This window comes from Dromaius novaehollandiae, chromosome 4 (assembly GCF_036370855.1).
Source record: "Dromaius novaehollandiae isolate bDroNov1 chromosome 4, bDroNov1.hap1, whole genome shotgun sequence".
Taxonomy (NCBI): Eukaryota; Metazoa; Chordata; class Aves; order Casuariiformes; family Dromaiidae; genus Dromaius; species Dromaius novaehollandiae.
In genome coordinates this window covers 51,427,772-51,446,991 of record NC_088101.1, presented here as the reverse complement: position 1 = coordinate 51,446,991, position 19,220 = coordinate 51,427,772, and the positions used below count along the sequence as shown (strand labels likewise).

Here is a 19,220-nt window from a genome sequence, read left to right as displayed (position 1 = left end):
TCCCAGCAATAATAACTTCTCCTTGTAATTAACTGCATGCACTGTGGCTATTAAGGAGATATTCAATTACATCTGAAAAAGCTACAGACCTGTGTATATTCCTAAAACATTAAAATACTGTAGATAGCAGCCCAAACATTAAATTGCAAAAATATTTCCAAATAGGAAATGTTAAACTTTCAAATAAAGTAAGAGATCTAAAGGTCTTTCAATGGCTTCTCGGAAAATTTGTCTCCTTCCTATTTAAAAAGTTTGCCAACATTCTGTAATGGTTGGGATAGAATTAACTTTAAAATGTAATACCCTTCAGAGCTATTCTCTGGTCAGCCAGTAGAGTCTGACTGACTTTTCATGCCATGCAAGCACCAGTTGTTTGGTATGAACTGATTTTCCTTAGTTTGCACTTGAAGTTTAAATGTTTTGACTGAAGTCAAACACAAGTCTCCAAATCCTCCATGACCTTAGCATAACTGACCACCTCTCTCCAAGTTTTGCAGCTGTAACTAGCAACAACACATTACACGGACAATTTGCCTGCATTCAAAAATCCCTAAAACACTTTAACACCTGGCATTTAAAAAAGAGAGGGAAAGCAAAACAAACAAAAAATAAAGCAAAAAGACCCTTTCCCTTAGCCAGAATCTGACAGGAGGAACTACTGCATGTCTGGAGCATGAGATCAGCTGTAGAGATGTGAGATCTGACACTATCGATACAGCTAAGACTCAAGTTCAGAAATAGAGCTGTTGTTCCCATTAAGTGCTACGGATGCTGTGCAGCACTGCGACTTGGGAGCCAGGACCTCAGATCTTGGATCCGGCTGGCATGGTCGGCTGGAGCTTGTGCTGAAAGCTGCCGGCTTGCACGACACAGCGCAGAGGCAAGATCTCATCTCCATGAGCAGCACCAGCCTCTAGCTCCCACTAGTCCCATACAAGTGCATAAAAATTGAGAGCCTCGTGGTGTGCGCAGACTGACTCTTTGAATGCGAATGTGAGCTGGGGATGAATTCTTAATTAGACAAGCTACTGAAAGGGATACAGATCAGTACACAAAGCAGGAATGAAGAGTATGCACACTGGGTCTTGAATAGTTTTCCCTGATCCTGGAACAAATCAAGGTGGATTGCAGAGCAGCCACTTTTTGTCTCAGACCTGGAAGACATCTGCAACAGTAATTCAGAGGTCACTCTGAGCCAATAATCTTCAGGGGTAAAAACTGGAGAAGTAAACACCAGTTAAAGAGCTTAAAAAAAAAAAAAAAAAAAAAGAAAAAAAAAAATCAGTTTCAGCCTGAACGTCTCACAGACACTAAAACCATCAGTGCCGTGTTCCCAGACTTTTCAGCTATTGAAAGCCAGCAGCACATGAGCAGCTCTTTATCAAGGCTCTTCCAGTGCAACCTCTACAGATTCAGAACTACTCACATGGAAAAGGATGCTAACGGACCTTTGCAGCCTGCCTGAAGTGGATCTAAGCATGTTGAAGCTCTATACAGAGGAGCATAGAAGCATTAATATGTGCTTTATCCTTAACAACTAGGCTTCTAGAACTGCCAGGCTTCCATCCAAGAGATTGCTTAAGCCAATGAGTGACCCACGGTCCTCAGCACTGGGCTTGCTAATACAGTCACAGCACACAGGGCTTTCTTTTCGCCACTCTCAAAAAAGTGAGGGACATACACAGTGTTGCTTACAAATCATAGTAAGTGCATTTACTTACACTTTGAAATGTAAAGAAAGAAAGAAAAAGAAAAAAATCGTAAACATCTTTACTTGGCTGCATGATTTTCTTAAAATTTCATTTTAAATTGATATAGTTGCTGGAAGAAAACTGACTAATTTTCTTGAAGCAATATATATGATACAAGAGCTCATAATAAAACATGCCTGACTCATGTAACTAAGATCTGTGCTAAGATGAAAGTGACATGCTGAAAGCAAGATATACGTGATGGCATATTTAGACTTTGAATAAGAGAATGATTTTATATTGATGCCTGAAATTAATTGGGAGCCGGCTGAGTTATAGGACGTTCAGAAAAAGAATGACATGCTTTTTCATGTACGTCAAGGACGGACCCTAGAAGGATTATAGCAAAACAAAATCGTCAAGAGAGGAGGTTCAGGCCACAAGGTAGTAAAAAAAAAAAAAAAAAAAGCCAGTGTTTGTTATACATAGCAAGTGAGATTTGCAAGTATAGGGAAAGGTATCAGTTGAGAAGTTCAGGATCAAAGATGATAACTGAGGTTATGCATGGAAAGTCTAAACAGAGTATACAAAGGCAGAAGAGTTGATTTGTCCCCAGGAGAAACACATCCATATGAAGTATTTAGAGGGAAAGTCAACACAAGCAGGCGAAGAGAACAGAAGAGAGTCATTAAAGGTGTCAAGAAATACACACAGCTGAGAATCATGAGCACTCAACTGTCAGTTAGCAGCATGGTTTAGACACAATATATTAAAAAAAGAGCAGATGGCCAAGAACTGACCCTTGTGAGAGGGACTCAAGAGAGCAAGGGTTTTGGCACAGAAGTGAACAAATATAGACCTTCTTTTAAGAGATGTGTAGAAAATTTGGGGGGGAGGGGAAGCAGTTGTTAAGTAAGGAGGAGACAAAGAAATAATGCCTGCACAAAGGTATTGCACAGAGTTCTTCAGTCAGTATTGTCAAGAGTTGGGTCAAACAGTTTTTACAAGAATTTTGGAAAAGATCGAGTAAGGTCTAGCACTAAGTATCTTCTCCTTTCACTATCAAACAGTTCACAATAAAAATGTTCCTTAGTTGGAGGCTTTTATATCAGGCCTTTTATAGATATGACATTTAAAACTTTCATTAACTGAACAACCTAAGCCAACTCTTACAAAGCAAAGCAGCAGGTAGGCACGCTCACTGCGGGTGTTGGGTACATTTACCCATGTATTTAAATTATCTAACTAGATAGAATTGTAAAGTGAAAATACCACATGTCAGCACATATCAGCTATAATTGGTGCTGTACATTTGAAGCATCAACCGAAATTGAAGACTATGCAGTAAGTGTCTTTGAGTAACGAACAACTCGGTATATGCCAAACTTTCTTCAATCAGTATTTTAGATTTTCTTTTGCTTCTGTCAAACTACAGATTTCACAGAACATGCTTATTATTTGCAGAAACTAATCATCATCATAAGAAATGCTTATGTGATAAAAATGGTTAATAAGAAAACCAAACAATATTGTCAACTTACTCAAAACTACTTAGAACAACAAGACAAGACTTTTCTTAACAAATCTTAACTAACAGCAAATTTTTTGCAATTTCTTTACTTTTTACCATCTAAATAATGGTTGCACATTGAGAGATGCTTAACTCCACAGTCTGGAGAACAGAGCTAGGTCCTAAGCTTCATATAACTCATAATATATCTATTTATGGCATATACCTTTGATAGCATTCACATTGGCTGGATCTGACAATGGGAGAGCCCTCTCCAGTCTCGTAAATTTTTAATGAATTAAGCAGAACTGTAAATTTGAGAACTCTTGCATCCATTTTCCAAAACTTTGCCTTCCAAAACATGTAAGAATGAGGTATCAGATGCTGCATTTTTATTACTGAGATCAGGAAAGCGGGAATAAGAAGGAAAACCAGTAAGATTAAAGAATAAATGAAGATTAAAGTGTTTTAAATCACAATGATATAGCATATGCACATTGTTACAGAGCACAAAGAAACATAACATCCTAATAGATTTTTGTCTAAGTGTTCTGTCATGATATGTATATAATGCATCACTGATTTAAAGCATTTTATATTCTACCAAAGCAGCTCTACAGTCTCAAATGCTTCTGCAGTTTTGAGTGTCTGGTGCCTTTTACATTCTTCAACACAAAAGAAATTATGCTGAATATTTATTCACCGGGAACCTTGGCAGAATTTGCAGACCTTGATTTTATGGTAGGATTTTAACTCTGCATACAAGTTACCAGTCCCAGTGCTTAACATTATACCATCAAGAACCAGAGCAATTTCAAGTAACGTTTTCACTCTAACTTCTCACTGATGAAACTTCTCTAGTTAAAAAGCTTGATGATTTGAAGCATCCAAAAATTGTTACTGTTCAGTACACAAGGCATCTCTGCTACAACGTCAGAACGAGGCTCAGTGGAGGAATCAGAAATACAGATATAGTCTAGTTTTTTTTTTTTGAACCCTGTTTCCAACCCTGTTTCAACTGGAAAAGGCAAATACAGGCTAAGCACTTACAAAAAAATTCTATGTAATACAGAAATGAATATATAAAAGCATACAGTACATACATAACTACATGCCATTCATGCAGCTACTCAAATATTGACCAATACATGACATAAGAACCACCCCTGCAGTGTAAATAGATGAATGAATGCATGCATGAATAATATTGCTTATTTTCAAATTTTAAACAATGCAGGCTTACAAGCTGAACAGGAAAGCTGGGAGTCTAACGTTTTGCTTTGGAGACACTGAAGAAGCCACTGAAAAGGCGAAGAGGTTCGTGAACTTTTTTTTTTTTTTTTTTTTTTTTTTAAAAAAGAAAGACTAATGCAATGTAGCACATGTGGGACAATTATTTTTGCCAGTACTGGAAAATTGGCAATACAACCACCACCACCACTCTGCAACAAAACAAAGGTTTCTTCGTCAAATACCACTTCAATTAGATTGAAAGAAATTCAACTGATCTTGAGAAATCAAAAGAATGGCTCAGTTATTTTCTCAGCTTTCATCCTCAAACCAAGATGATGATAGCTCACAGCTCGTAAAAAGCCTAGAAAACAACATATCGGCTCAGGTATCATTAGCAGTAACTCAGCAAATCACCTCTCTATCCCTCGGAAGTGCACAGTGCTTAACTAACCTTTTCCATCGGAATATGAAAGGGTTCTGTAAAACAGAGGGGAAAAACTCAGCCAGCATCTTTTCACTAATTTTATTTACACAGTGTTTCTTTGTGATTAGCATGTCTGAAAAACGTACATAACTTTGCTATTAATGTATTAACAGTCTCTAGTCTTTTTGGCATGCTAATACTGGCCTCTCCACAGAGACCAGGATACTGAAGAGTCTCGACTTCAAAGAAAAGGGATGGAGGAAAACTAGGGGAGGCCTTTCGACCCAGAGAGGCCAGCATCTTCAAGAAGCCCCCCTACTAACCAAATTAACTGTCCCGATAAAGCATTCTTGGGCACAGACTACTTTCTACGCAACAGACCTCTCCGCAACAGCACGTGTAAAATTGGCCACTGGACCAAGCTTGCCCGCGGCAGCTGCCTGCGCCTTGGCCCGCGGCTGCAGCGCGCCACCCACGCGGAGGGGCTGCCTGGGAACCCGTGGGGGCTCACCTGCTTCTGCAGCACCGGATTTGGGGAAGCCTGAGGAGGCTGAAGCCACCAGCTGCCGTCCGCCCCAGGAAGAGCACGTGCAACAGGGCGGTGAGGAAGGCTGCACTGAGGAAGAGCTGAAACCGAACCATCTGAGATACAGCTCCCAATCTTTCCTCCCCTTTGTTCTGTGCAGAGGGAAAAAACCCAAATCATATCACAGTCCTGAAAGCTTCAACTGAACCTCCTTTTGAATTACTAGGGGGATTTCACAGATATCTGTATTCTTTTAGTCTGTTTAGCATTTGTTTTTTAAACAAAATGCTTGAAACATCAAAACAGAGGGGTATGTTGACAGCAACACCGTTCTGTTCCAGGGTCAGACCATCACTTCAATTAGAAGACGGGCCCCCTCCACAGATTCCACTAATTCAAAGTTGAAGAGACTAACTAGTTTGGGGGAAAAAAAAGCCCCCCCCCCCCAAAAAAAAACCCAAAACCCAAAAAACATATCAGTAGGAATTATAAGCAGTCATAGGGAAATAAAACGGAGGCTAAGGGGAAGAGAACATTTTCAAAGGAGATGAGGGATCCTCGTGGAAGGAAACCTCCCTTAATAACTGCATTTGCAAGAAAGCAAGGAATTAATTATGGTTCAAATAGACGTAACATATTCAGAGACCTCAAATAACAGACATTACTACCTGTCACTTCAGACACAGCTGAAGTGTACTGATTGTAAGCATAAATGTTCATATTATGAAACAGGCAGATGGTCTGTTTAACTAGAAACATTGGTCTGACATTTGTTATCAGTTGAACTGATTTAATACTAATGAGAGTAAATGGAGACAGATTTGCAAAAATCTGTCTCTCAGGAAGACGTACGTGTGCCTTTAAAAATCCTACTTCGGATATATCATGCCAGGGTACCAAGAGGGATAACAATACATTTTAATGTACAGCACCACTCTGACATTTGCACACTGCTTTCAGGCTGGTAACCAGAAACTACAACTACAGGAGGATAAATTTATTCAGGAAGAGAAGCAGAGGCAGTACTTCAGGATCTCTGCCACAGCACCAATCAAATAAATTAAGATTAAACTGCATGCCCTGTTTTTACTTTTCGTGGTATTCTAAAATACTATTATATCCATTACTAAGATTTCCATTCCCAAGAAGAGAGGCTGGAAGATAAGCACAGTAACATTAAATTACGCTTGTGCCTCAGATGCCAGTGTGCTCTGCTCCTAGCCCATGCAGCTGATCACACCACACTTACTGCATGCAGGGAAAAGGACAAAAAAAAAAAAGTCATCAGCATCCCACCAGCACTAAGAGCTACCGGGAACCAGGGAAGGGTCATGTGGAGATGCCTGTCCTACCGCACTCACTGGGTGGGGTAGGGACTATGGTATAAATCAAGTACCCAAACTCATGAACATGAAACAACTAGCCTAAAACCACTAGTGCTTTCTCAAGCCTAGCACACTTTCCCTTCCAGCGGTTCTACTACATGTTGTTACTTCAAGTCGTAAGTGGATACCGTGGGGAGTGCTGTATTTAACATGTTTTCTCTGGAAGCGCTAAGGCTACCTTCCTCACAACGAGGATGTGGTGAAAGAGTGTTTCTTGTAAGCCGGTGTCTGGCTTGCTACTTTTCCATAAAGAAACCACATTAATGCCACTGAAATTTCTGTTATGAATGATGACAAAGCACACCAAGCCTTAAAAGCACTTCTTTCAAATATAAACTAACAATGCACACATCATGCTTTTGCAAAAAGATGCTGAAAGACGGTCAGGACATGATTTTAAAATCCATTCTCAAATGTAGGTACGGTACTTTTCCAACAGCAGAGCACTGAGGCGGGCCATTCAGCGGGCCGCGGACCCTCCCCGCGTTGCCGACACAGAGCAGCTCCCCGGGCGCTCGCGCTCCTCGTCTCGCAGGGCGGAGGCGGTGGGAGGCTGCGGCAGGGACACCAAGCCCCCCGCAACCGCCATCGCGGGAGCCCCCAGCTTGCTTCGCTTCAATCTATGCCAAACAGCAAAAACTGAAACTTGTCTCAAACTAGCAGTGAGGACATAGGTTCGGTCTTTTATGGTCCGAACTTCAAATACTATTATTTAGTCATTCACTCAGTATTTCAGAGCTAATGAATGCTTATTATCTGAGGATTTATTACTATGTTCTTTTTTATTACGAACTGAAAATACACTTCGGTTTCTATTAATCACACACTGCATCAGTCAAATACATCAGAGAGAGATAAGGAAATATTAAAAACGTAAGTACTCTAACCAAATCGATCTTTAGACTATTGACAGAAAACAGATTTTATTGTATTTCCCCCCACACACACACACACTGCTCGAGAACACAGATTTCAGCTCATATTCTGACTTTACATACTGAAGCTCAGCCACTAAATACTAAATTTCCCCAAACTGGTAACATCGTTATTGCATAGACATGGTCACTGCCAACAACTTCTAAAATAAAGAATAATTAAAAAGAAGAGGTTCTACTCCCTGCACAAATTTGCTGTATTAGCATACTACCAAAATATGTGAAGTGCTGTAGTTAAAGCTGAGATAAAAATGCCTCTGGTTCAAAGTCATGAAAATTTAAAGTAAAGTCAGCTATATGCAGTTTAATACACTTTCTCTGAAGCTTCTACACTGGAATACAAAACACAAATTAACTGTCATGTTTAAGCAATTATCCCCCATCAAAACGATCAAAAACTTAATTTACACAAGAGATACAGTGGATGCACTTCCAATTCCCCCTCAAGCTTCCCCAAGACAGTGCAACTGATCTAAACTAAAACAGTTGTTCATTTTATATAGGTAAGGAAAAAAGAACGGAGGACTTTGGGTTTTTGAGGTGTTAAAGGCAGATGGAAGTGGTGCAATCTTGGCTGTAAGGAACAGACTGGAAGCATCCAAGATAAATCAGTGGGTATTTTACATTTTGCATTTTGGAATAGTTCTGCAGATCAGTATCTTATTTTTTAATAGAATTAATTTTTTGCTCTCAGAAAACTGATAGTACAAATGGATACTAATCAATTTTTCCAAACAGTTTTCACAGGACAGGGAGGGAACTAAGCAGACAGAACACATTTTGGAATTGGAAGCCTGGGACAGGATTGCTGTGTGTGACCTTGTTATAAACCAGCTCACTCCTGTCTCAAACACTGTCACCTATAAACATGACGGGCATTAAGCTCACCACCTTCACAGAAATAAAGTGGCCTCCCCCCGCCTTCTTTTAAGCAAGGATGGCATTCAGAAAGCGGAAAGGACAATATATATAATACTTTCCTCCCCTTACTCTCAGATCCTCTCACAGACCTACAGCAGTAGAAACTTTTATGCACATTTTTTTGGAAGTACAGAATTGGGTCATACTTACACAATTCCAATACTTTACTTTTCCCCTTAGTGATTTTTTAGAACATATACATTCAGAATTCAATATGCAAATTCTACTAACATGAATTATAAATACCCAAGCTTAATTTTGAAAAGTGAACGTAAAACCCCACCACAATATATGATAGACCAAAGACTTCTTGTAACTAAAAATATATATCCTAGAGACATGAACTTCATTCTCTTATATTTTTTGTCTTTTCATGCATACAGCCTCATAGCATCCTAATAGCACTGCTATTAAACTCAGTTTTTTGTTTTTTGTTTTTTTTTTTTTTGACTAAGGCACAGAATACAATGGATGACAGAAAACAGAACTACTTGTAAATTACTATTCTAAAATGAATACAGGACTTGGACACTGTCACATACAAAGCAGTAAATACCATTTTTATTCTGAAGAGAGACCACGGGCTTTTTTCTTTCAAGAAGCCATTATTTCTTTTTTTCTCCTACCATTGCCATAACTGCCCTCATGAAGCAATGATTTGCAACTTCGGAGAGAATCATCCTGGATCGGTTAGAAAAGAGTCTGATGAAATGTTATATGAAAATATTGATGGACCAGCCCAGTAACATTTTATACATCTTCAGCTTTGTTTTGCCAGCAAGCCAAAGCAAGCCAACTGATACAAAGACAACAATAAAATAGGTTGTCTTCTTTAGAAATCAAAGTAAAAGCAAAAAATCCCAAACATCATGAAAAAATTATTTATACCTGTTAGTAAGTGGTAAGTAGCAAAAATCCCTTATGAAACCTATCTTGTTTCCCATACCAAGCAGAAACCCATTGCTAAAATCTGCGTGGTAGGTGCTTGTGTCAGAAAACATGAGTCCCTTTCTCCTCCTAGTGAGATGCATTTGAACCGCCTCCCTTGAGCACACACATACACAGGAAAATGAAAAAGAGAATCAGCAGCATGTACGCAAGTACTCAAACGCAAATGCTCGTAAAACTGGGATTAAGTATGTGCAACAGCTTTTCCTTCTCTGGGCAGGAAGGAGCACTTCTGCCCACAGTTCCTAAGAACTTCTCTCAACTGATAAAGCTGTTTGAAGATAGATATGCCTGGAAGGAGGCGGTACTTGGAAAAAAACAGTTAAAGTTCTGAAACGTGACATTCAAAGTTTCCACGCATTCCTTAAACCCCTTCCACACTCCACTAACTACACAGAAAATTAGTTATGACATCTGTGCTTAGTTTACATTATATTCTCAAAATATAGAGGTTTTGAAATTTGATCAATATTCATACCATTTTACATAGAATTAATTGGTAAAAATGCTGCAGTAGATTGAGGCATTTACGATGAACAATTTAAATATTTAGTTATCTAACACCTATAAATCTCCTACTTCGGAATACTGATGAGAGTTAACAGAAGCAGACTGTTACAAGGGCTTCTAAGTGACTTTTGTGAAAGTTGCATACAGAGTAAGTACAGAATTGATCATATTGATATGAAACCGAAGGTATAATTCAGAAACACACATACACAAAAAGCAAAGTCCTTTTTTCTCTCTGTATGAGAGAACTATTAAAAGCCACAAGAGTCACAAAAAAGCAGGCTCTTACAAACAAGTGACTGAATATTTTTTAAAATTAGGAGAAGCTTTGCCGTAGTAAGATATGTACGACAAGCACACACTGTAAAAAAAGGCACCTACTTAAAATTTCTGCTACATACTTTTACAAAGGAGATCTAGCAAGCCTCAGAGTATATGCATAATTAAGAATGAATGTTGAAAACAAAAAAGCTAACAAAAACTGGGACAAATACAATTATCTACAGCTAATATATATTTTACATATTCTTTAACTAAGCTAATATATATTTTACATATTCTTTAACTAAGACCTATAGCTTGGTTTATCATCTGTAATCCCAAAGCTCTGGGATTCGCAGGCTAACAACACACGCATGCCAATCACTGTGTCGTTCGCTAACCCAGACACGCGCATGCGCATTGCTGTGGGGAGCTGCAGAGGTGTAACCCTGCAGCGCTGGAAGCCACGAGTCCTGAAAGAGGCAACCCTCCCTCCACCACTTCCACCCGGCTCAGTGCATCCCTCCTCCTCGCCCCACCCTGAACTCTGTGCAGCTAGATGCTTACCTGTTATCACAGCTCACCTGAGTTAAGTGCTCGTTTATGCCATGTTAATTTTAACTTGGGTCCCCAGCCTGTGATTGCACTCAGCCACTCCAGCCCTTGTGCTGGCAAACGGAGGCGCAATAAGCAGACACAGGCAAAGACACCTAAAGTGTTCATGAAATTATGGCTCTTATCTCATAAACTTGCTTCATTTTCTAAATCCAGGTAGCATTATGCAGGGAATTATAAATCCATGCAGACCTAAAGACTATTTCTGATGCAACAGCCCTTTTCTTACTGAAGTACCTACTTTCTCCCAGTAAGAGCACGATGAAAATTAGAGGCAGCCAGCACAACATAGCTCTTTACTCCTCTTGTCTAGCCCTGCTGTCTTCTTCCGCTACTGCCAACCTCAAGCATTCAGCAACGATGACTCAGGTACAGAATTCAGGTTTCCCTGTAAAAATCATGGGGTTTTGGAGATTTTTGTTTAGCTCTTGGCAGCTAAACTTCTGCTGCTTATTTCTCATTCTGTTCTTCACAACCAAAGCTAGGAATTATTTTATCTTTAGACAAAAGCTGAAAAGTATCATATTATCACACAGGTCCAAAACCTGTGTCTTGCAGAGAATGCCAAATAGAAGATTTAGTCAAAGGTAGTGAGCTGAGCAGGGCAGGAGTTGTTAGCATGCACATTTGCCACCTAAGTCTGAAATGAGTGGTGAAATGCAGAAAGTGGAGGAAGTTAAAAAAAATTATATTTTTTAAAATATATATTTTCACATGTGTATATATACACACACACACAGAGGGAGAGACAGAGAGAGAGAGAATGAGAAAGAGACAAGAAAAAGAAGAGAATGCCTTGGGAATAGAGACTATGGAAAACAAGCTCACCTGAGCTGCTAGCAACTGTGTGAAAAAAAAAAAAAAAAAAATCTCTTCTACACATCGCAAGAGGTGAGACAATATCACAGGCTTTCTCCCTACTAAAAGGCCACTAGTAGTTTGCAGGGATGAAAACCCTTTGAGAGGAGGGAGTTTTAAGGGGATGGAATTACAGGGACTCAACAGCTCCATCTCTGATTCACATAAAACTGAACTTCCAAATACTAATGGTAGTAGTAGTAGACGCTCAGGTCTTTTATCACATAAGCAAAAATCAAAGGGGTTTTTAGGGGACAATTTTAAATAGACTCAATATTTACACTAGAAATTGGATATATACATTATGTGCTATCCTTCAGCTGGAAGGCAAGTGTAATCTGGAAAAAAAAAATCTCAGATTATGTCTTAAAATATCCAGTCACAATAGTTTTGACGACTTCCCTCCCCCTTTCACTACAAGAATCAAATTTCCATGATCTTACTGGGTTCTTACAGAGAAAAGACACCCTGCTGCCATCTGATTGTTTTAGCCTGATTTTTTCAGGAAACTAATGTTACGATTTTGTGTTTAGTCTTCACACAGTATCATCTGAACCCCTTGGCCAACTTCTATTCAATTTGACAAAATGCTAGACACCTCAGATGTGAATTTCCTAGGTGCTGTGGCTGTACAGAAAAAGAAGACCCAACATAGCAATTCTTGAAGGAAAAGTAACCACAGCTTTATCTCTATCCACCTGGAGAGAGCAATAAGAATTCATATATGATCTGTCTAAACCACAAGCAGGCGGCCCCCAAACTGGCACCACCGAAGAGAGGAAACTGCAGGCTTTGGGGACATGGCAGGGAGCTGGGCATCTGCCACCGGAGACCAGAAGACATAGGGAATGAACCCAGAAGAAAACCAGTTTTTATTAAGTCTCCTGCTCATGGAACAACCCGACTGATGTTTCAAAACAAACAGTGCTTGAACAGCAGCTACGTACAACAAACACACACAGATAATTTGAGTAAGTCAATACCAATTAAATAAGAGGGATGAAAAACATTGCAATTATTATTGTGACTGGATAGCTTTAACTATCTTGGCAATATGCAACATAACAGTGCAGATTTGTGCTGAGGTGCCTAAACAAAAGACAGAGCATATCTCTTTTCTTCAAAACGCTTAAGTAATATGATAAACATTGAAATAGAACAGTGAAAAAAACTCTAACCATTTATTTTTCATACAAATAGATATTATTTGTATATGTAGACTGTCAGGCACTCATGCCCTCTTTTAAAGGCCTGGTGTTCCAAACACATCCCATGCACAGCATATATTTACTCTTATTTTTCCCTGAGAAGAAAGTATCTTTGAAAGAAAAAGAAAAATTCCAATAAAATATGAAACACAATAACTGATGCCCCCAAAAATCCAGAGCAGATACAAATTATTGTTGACTCATATCGTAAATTGCCTGTCCGCTACAAGCTTTCAGAGTAATGTAACAAGAGGAAAAAAATCTTTTTCAATCACTGCCATCCATCATCTTGGTAAATAAGTAAAATGTATACTCTGCCATCTGCTAGCTATTAGTCTGTGTAATCATAAAATATCATGTAATGTAATCATAAAAAACACTATTATTACCTACTCTTTAAATTTATAAGCAAATATTTCTATCTGTCAAATGATTTCATGCTAGCATGGGGCTTGAACCTTCCGCGCTGCTTACCATCAATCTAGTCGTCAGTCTAAGATAAGTCTGTCTCCAGGTCAGTTCTCCGCTGTTTGGAAAAGGCTCGGAGTGGCAGTACTCTATTTGATCCCAAAAGAAATCATATGAAGGGAAGGGTCAGCAAGTGATCCAGCTGTCAGGGACCTGAACACTTCAACGCTCAAGAGCTATGAGACAGTCACTGCTCTTGTTCATCAAACAAGATGCTGCCAAGAACAATGACAATTGTTAATTCTAGGATCTTTTTTTCTTCATGTATTGTGTTCTGTTTAGTTTTGACACTTTTCTTTAAATAAATTTGAGGGAAAAACTACTCCAAGAAAAGGTACCGATTTCTCAAAGAACATTTCTTAAAGGTAGGGTAGAAACAGTTCTATTTTAATATGCTTAAGTCAGCATAGACCTTTTTTACATTGACCTAAATGGTGGTGCTGGTTTTATTCCTACTCCTAGGCCTTTCTCAATAAATTGGAAAGCGAAGGTCACAAACCAGGAGGCACCTTTCTCCATCAGCTCGCAGCACGTGCCAGAGTTATTATATGATCATATCAACAGCAGCAAAGGGTCTGGCTGCCTAGAGCTCACACACCGTTGGCTTGTTGCATATTTATAATTTACAGCTGAAAAGTCGGGGATGACTCTGCTTAGGTAACTTCCCCGCAGCTAGATACCAGAGGCAGAGGTAATGCACGAGTGACACACGAGCCATTACTCTGGATTTGCGTGACCGCAGTCTGTTCTTATACGTAGGTGATTGCACGCAGACTTTAGCGCTAGAACTTGCTCCTACAGTGACACAAAGTTGAACAGTAAATTATAGGAAGGCCCTAAACTTTGGTGGCCTACCAAACATCACTGCAAATAAAAACGTTAACTTCTAACAAGTTCAAACAGATCCACTGTGTGCGGGCAGCCTTTGAAACTCTGAAGGGATCTCTCTCTCTCAAGCTGCAGAAGTACCTTTTCCTTCTTCCATTTGGCCATTTCAGGATCAGCTTGGTTATGATTCATAAGAATCCTCATTTTTCTTTCTTGTACTGGTCAATAAGACCTTGACGTATTCTAAGAATATTATCGTATAGGTTAGAGGAATCATAGACATGCTTCAGTGGCTCAGAGCACTTGCCAATATGGAAACACAGGGCAAAAGGTAAGAGAGCGCTTTTGCTCAAAGAGCACAGGCTTTCTGCAGCGTGGAGCCTGTGCCGCTGGAAATGGCAACCCCCCGTGCCACCACATTGCCTTCTGGGGAGGGCATCCCAGTTGCTGCAGCCATCAGGATTTGCTTTATTTGCAGTAGCCATATGCTGCTGCCAGGCCAATCTGGGAGCCTGCTATGGAACAGAAGTCATTCAAACTCCTGAAATGAGGAGACAGCTGAACCAGTTCTCTCAAATACACCCATCTCCAAAAATCTAACAAACCTAACTCACTCCTCCAGCTGTTTGTTAACACAGGCCTGCAGCTCAAACAGTAAGCTCTGTGACAATGGTGAAGGCTTGGAGCTCAAAAACTACATGCAAAAACTGTAAAGTCAGCCATCCAGAAATTATGACATGAAAGGCACGTGACTGCAGGACAGACAGACATTTTGCATCTATGCATTATGACACAACCTTATTTATATAATTACCTATTTCCACCTGAGTCCATGACTGACACTGCCGGATATGTGTACAGGAAAACAGAAGTAAGACTGTATGGGCAAATATCAAATTATCATTTTCCCACAGTTTGCATGCCTGTTGTACTTGATGTGGAAATCTAAACTAAACTTAATATATATTACAGGTAGGTTTAACAATTGCTGCTGTCATAAGAACCACGTACAGGAATAACAGAAACAAGACAGTGATATTAAAGGCGTTCTCAGTCTAAAAGAGGTTTCATAGGATGCATCCTCTAAGTCTAGCCAGCTTGACCATTAATGCCACTATCTTTACATCACTGACAGTGAAAAATTAATTGAAGGAAGTCCCCTGTTGCAACAGGCACTTTCTTTTCTGAATAAACTTCATATTTATGTCATACAGTATATGACACGAGCAAAGGAAGGAAATGCCCCACAGAAACTGAAGAGGACTTCAGTGTACAATGCTGCAAATATTTTCCAGCTGGACGCAGGTGCAAGAAGAGAAATAGTTCAAAAAATTTTGTCTATTGTACTTTCTCAGTTCCTCTTCATGGTATTTTTAAATGGCCCTCCTCTAAAAGTTACAGTAACATGCAGTGTGCATCCTTGTAATAATTGAAGAGAAAAGAGGATGCTCAAAGAGAGAGACGTATGACAGGTCTAAAAATAAGAATAGAAAACAGAACACAGCTTCAAGATAATACTGAAAATAGAAGAATGACATTAGAAAAGGATAAAGAAAGAAGGGAAAGGAAGCATGTTAAAACAAATAAAAATCCAGGACAAAACACCTGCCTTTTGGTTTCTTTTTTTTCTTGGGGGCGGGGGAGGAAATCAAGAACACAGTCAAATAAAGCTACATTAAATTTCAATTTTCAGTTGCCAAGTTTAAAAATCATTTTAGATCAACCAAAAATAATGTTAAAAAGTGGTGCAAATAAGTATTTCAAAAATCAAAGTGAAGTATTAGAGTTGTAAATTCCATTCAACCAGGAAAGTTAGACTTTCTTATATTAACACCAACTCCACAAAAATCTAAAAATGAAACCCAAAAGACTAATTCAGTTTGTAGCCTTTGCTGGTGGTTGTAAAGAGAGCATCAAAAAACGTTTGCTTTAATGGTTTTCCCTCCGTACTAACAGCCAGCATGTCGAGATGCTTGGCATGACAAACTGTTGGTGCTTACTAAAACCGCGCAGCAGCCTAACAAGGCAGCGGGTCCACAACTGCTCTGCCACATCTCTGCACAGTACTATTTGACCTGGATTGGGCCTGGACATCGGATCAGGCCTGTCAAACTAGCCGCACGACGTTACATGAAGTTAATGCCAGCCATGAATTTCTAAGCAAGCTGCAGGAAAACAGACAGTACCTAATCCTGCACAACGTCAGGATGGTATGAATGGGTGACACATGACCCAGCATAAAACTTGCTGCTAGAAAGCAAATGAGCCAAAAGATTTTCAGGAAATTGAGTCAGAAGAGTGACTTTATACTGAATCAGAATTTGCATCACATAGGCATTTTCATCTGGTACTTGCTGCTCTAGGGGCGGCTTTATTATACTGCTAAACAAGACCTCAGGTCCATGCCGTATTTTGAAGATGAGGAAAGGCCTAAGGATGAAATTTAATGACTTCGGCGCAGGCTCTTGGAAACCTGTGTGTGCACACGCGCATGAGAACTTGAATGCCTTCCTTCTGAAGACAATGAAAGGTAAGTTATTTCTTCAGGACCATTCTTTGAAATCTTGAAACTAAAGCTTTGTTTCAGACCAAACATTCATCCTGCAAAACTAACCTCATTCACATTTATTTTAAGTTATTAGCATGAGACTTGCATGACTAACACCAGGCACTTCCCTGGTAGCTTTCAGAGACAGCTCTCTGAAAGAGAAGTCAACTCCCTAGACCCAAAATTATCACGTGGAATCGTGGGTAAATACTGCTCTCTAATGCTAACTGGCTGGATTTGGCTGCTCTCTGACCATGTAATGGGGCAAAGGACGCGTTGGTAAAGAAGGGAACAGCACACAGAGCCCAGATGCTACATGGAGCTGGAGCTTCTCTCTACCTTGAGGAGCTGGAGAGAGATGCCACAGCAGCAGATGGACATGCAAGTCACCAGCATTGCCGCAGAAAAGCGGGTGGCAAGGAGGTAGGACTGACATGGATTAGAAATAGCTAAAGCTCCACTCTCTCCTTCCAACACTCTGTCCAATGAATCTCCAATAAATGTTTTATGCACAAAAGAAGAATGCATCTTAATTACCACTTGGCAACCTGTATCTGCAATAAATATCTAGGTGCTATCCTGTAACAAAGACAAAGCAGCACAACCAGCAAATAAATTATAGCTATTAATTCCCAGACCAAATTTCTGATGTTATCTATTAGATATCTTGGAAATTCTATTATGGCTGTGAGTTCATGACAGTCAGATATTGTTAGAGCAGCCCATTGCATTTAAATGACAGCCTTCTCACTCGAGATATCAATTAGGGAAAAAAGTTAATAATCCAGGCACGGTTCAATTTCCTACTATTACAATCAACACTAATTCTCCATAACAAATGAATATGCAACATTTTAACTCTCCAAAAAAAATGACTATGCAACATATAACAATAAAGTATCATCTGTGGCTTTGGATGAGCAAACAAGGAAGATTAATATGAAAAAAGAAAAGTCAAGCTTGGATGCAAGATCAGCATACCTATTCATATTCTCAGGAAACACCTGATTATGGGACCAAAAAAAAAAAAATTAGCAGAAGTTGGCAATTTGCTTGATTTCTACTTGCATACCTTTTAAGATACCTATAATAAGATATTGTTGTGAAAAATTGCGGTATTCAGCATTTCAGATTCAATAGTGTATTTTGTGAAAATCTAGAAAATAGTGTACCTACTGTGACTAACCAGTGGAAAACTTTGCATATAGCTAGACGTTAAAATGGTCAACTGCTTTTATTAATACATAAGCCACCTTTTTCAGCCTTTAATCTCATAGGTGGTTTGAGGCATCCAGGGACTAGATCTTGTCTCCCGTACTATGCACTCCTAAGGCAAGGACTACCATTTTGATCTGTGCAACACATCGCACAATAGAGCTCTTTCCCAGAAGGGTCTATTGGCACTACAGCAAATACACATGCTAACCAGAAATGAAACACTACGGCCAGGTACTTGAGCCAAGGTCAGTGGGGAATGTATTAGCTGAATTAGACAACAGATCCACTAGAACACTAAGTCAGTGCAATAAGTTCTTTAGAATTCCCTAAAAATTTTATATAATAGTTTTATTAGAGTTTTTATACTTTCTTGTACAATATTCAGTCTCAAAGAACAGATATGCTTAAATGACAAAAAAAAAAAAAATCAGACAACTTAAAGCTGGAATATTAAAAATACTTGAGAACGTAAGTGTTAGATATGTGTCTCCAGGTATTCTCAAAAGTCATCCTGATACCTAATTCCTGCTGAATTTACATATAAAATCATGGCCTTAGTTCTTGTCTCTTGACAAGGAATTTTTGGTGAAACTCAGAATGGGGGCTATGCTCCCATTTCTCTAGGCTGGCCCATGAATGGCTGGCACTGACAAAAATATAAGCATACAGAGTGCAGCTGTCCTTTGCCTTATCCCTTGTAATGATGCTTGAGCAACCTACCAAGATAACTTTAGGCAAATATTATAGTGCAGGTGTGGTGTAATGTAATGTTCTGTTAAATCAGAACATATTCCAAATTCTAGGTTTGTATCATACTTCATAGATGGTATTATCAACTTTCCAATCAGACTGCAAGAATTTCTGATTCCAGTGTGAGCAGATCCCAAGATAAGAGATTCAAATATTAGAGCAGTATCACAGACTTTTAGGAAAGGTATTTAGGTAGTCAAAAAAGTCTTCAAAAAAACAACACAAATGATTTTATTTCAAAAGCTACAAGCTTAGTCATAGTAAAGCAGTTTAGCTTTAAATGCAGTATGAAATTCCTATAAATGTTAGAATATTCCTTAAAATATTTTAGCAATTTCTCAGTAAAGTGTTCAAAACTTGCATAAAGCATGGAAAGGCTTTCC

The 19,220-nt window shown here is 39.1% G+C and overlaps 1 protein-coding gene across 6 annotated transcripts in view; it reads right to left on the bottom strand.

Moving 5' to 3' along the window:
• The window catches only part of TENM3 (teneurin transmembrane protein 3), a 1,359,158-nt gene that overhangs the window by 344,120 nt on the left and 995,818 nt on the right, over window positions 1–19,220 (bottom strand). The gene's annotated exons all lie outside the window — the stretch shown is intronic.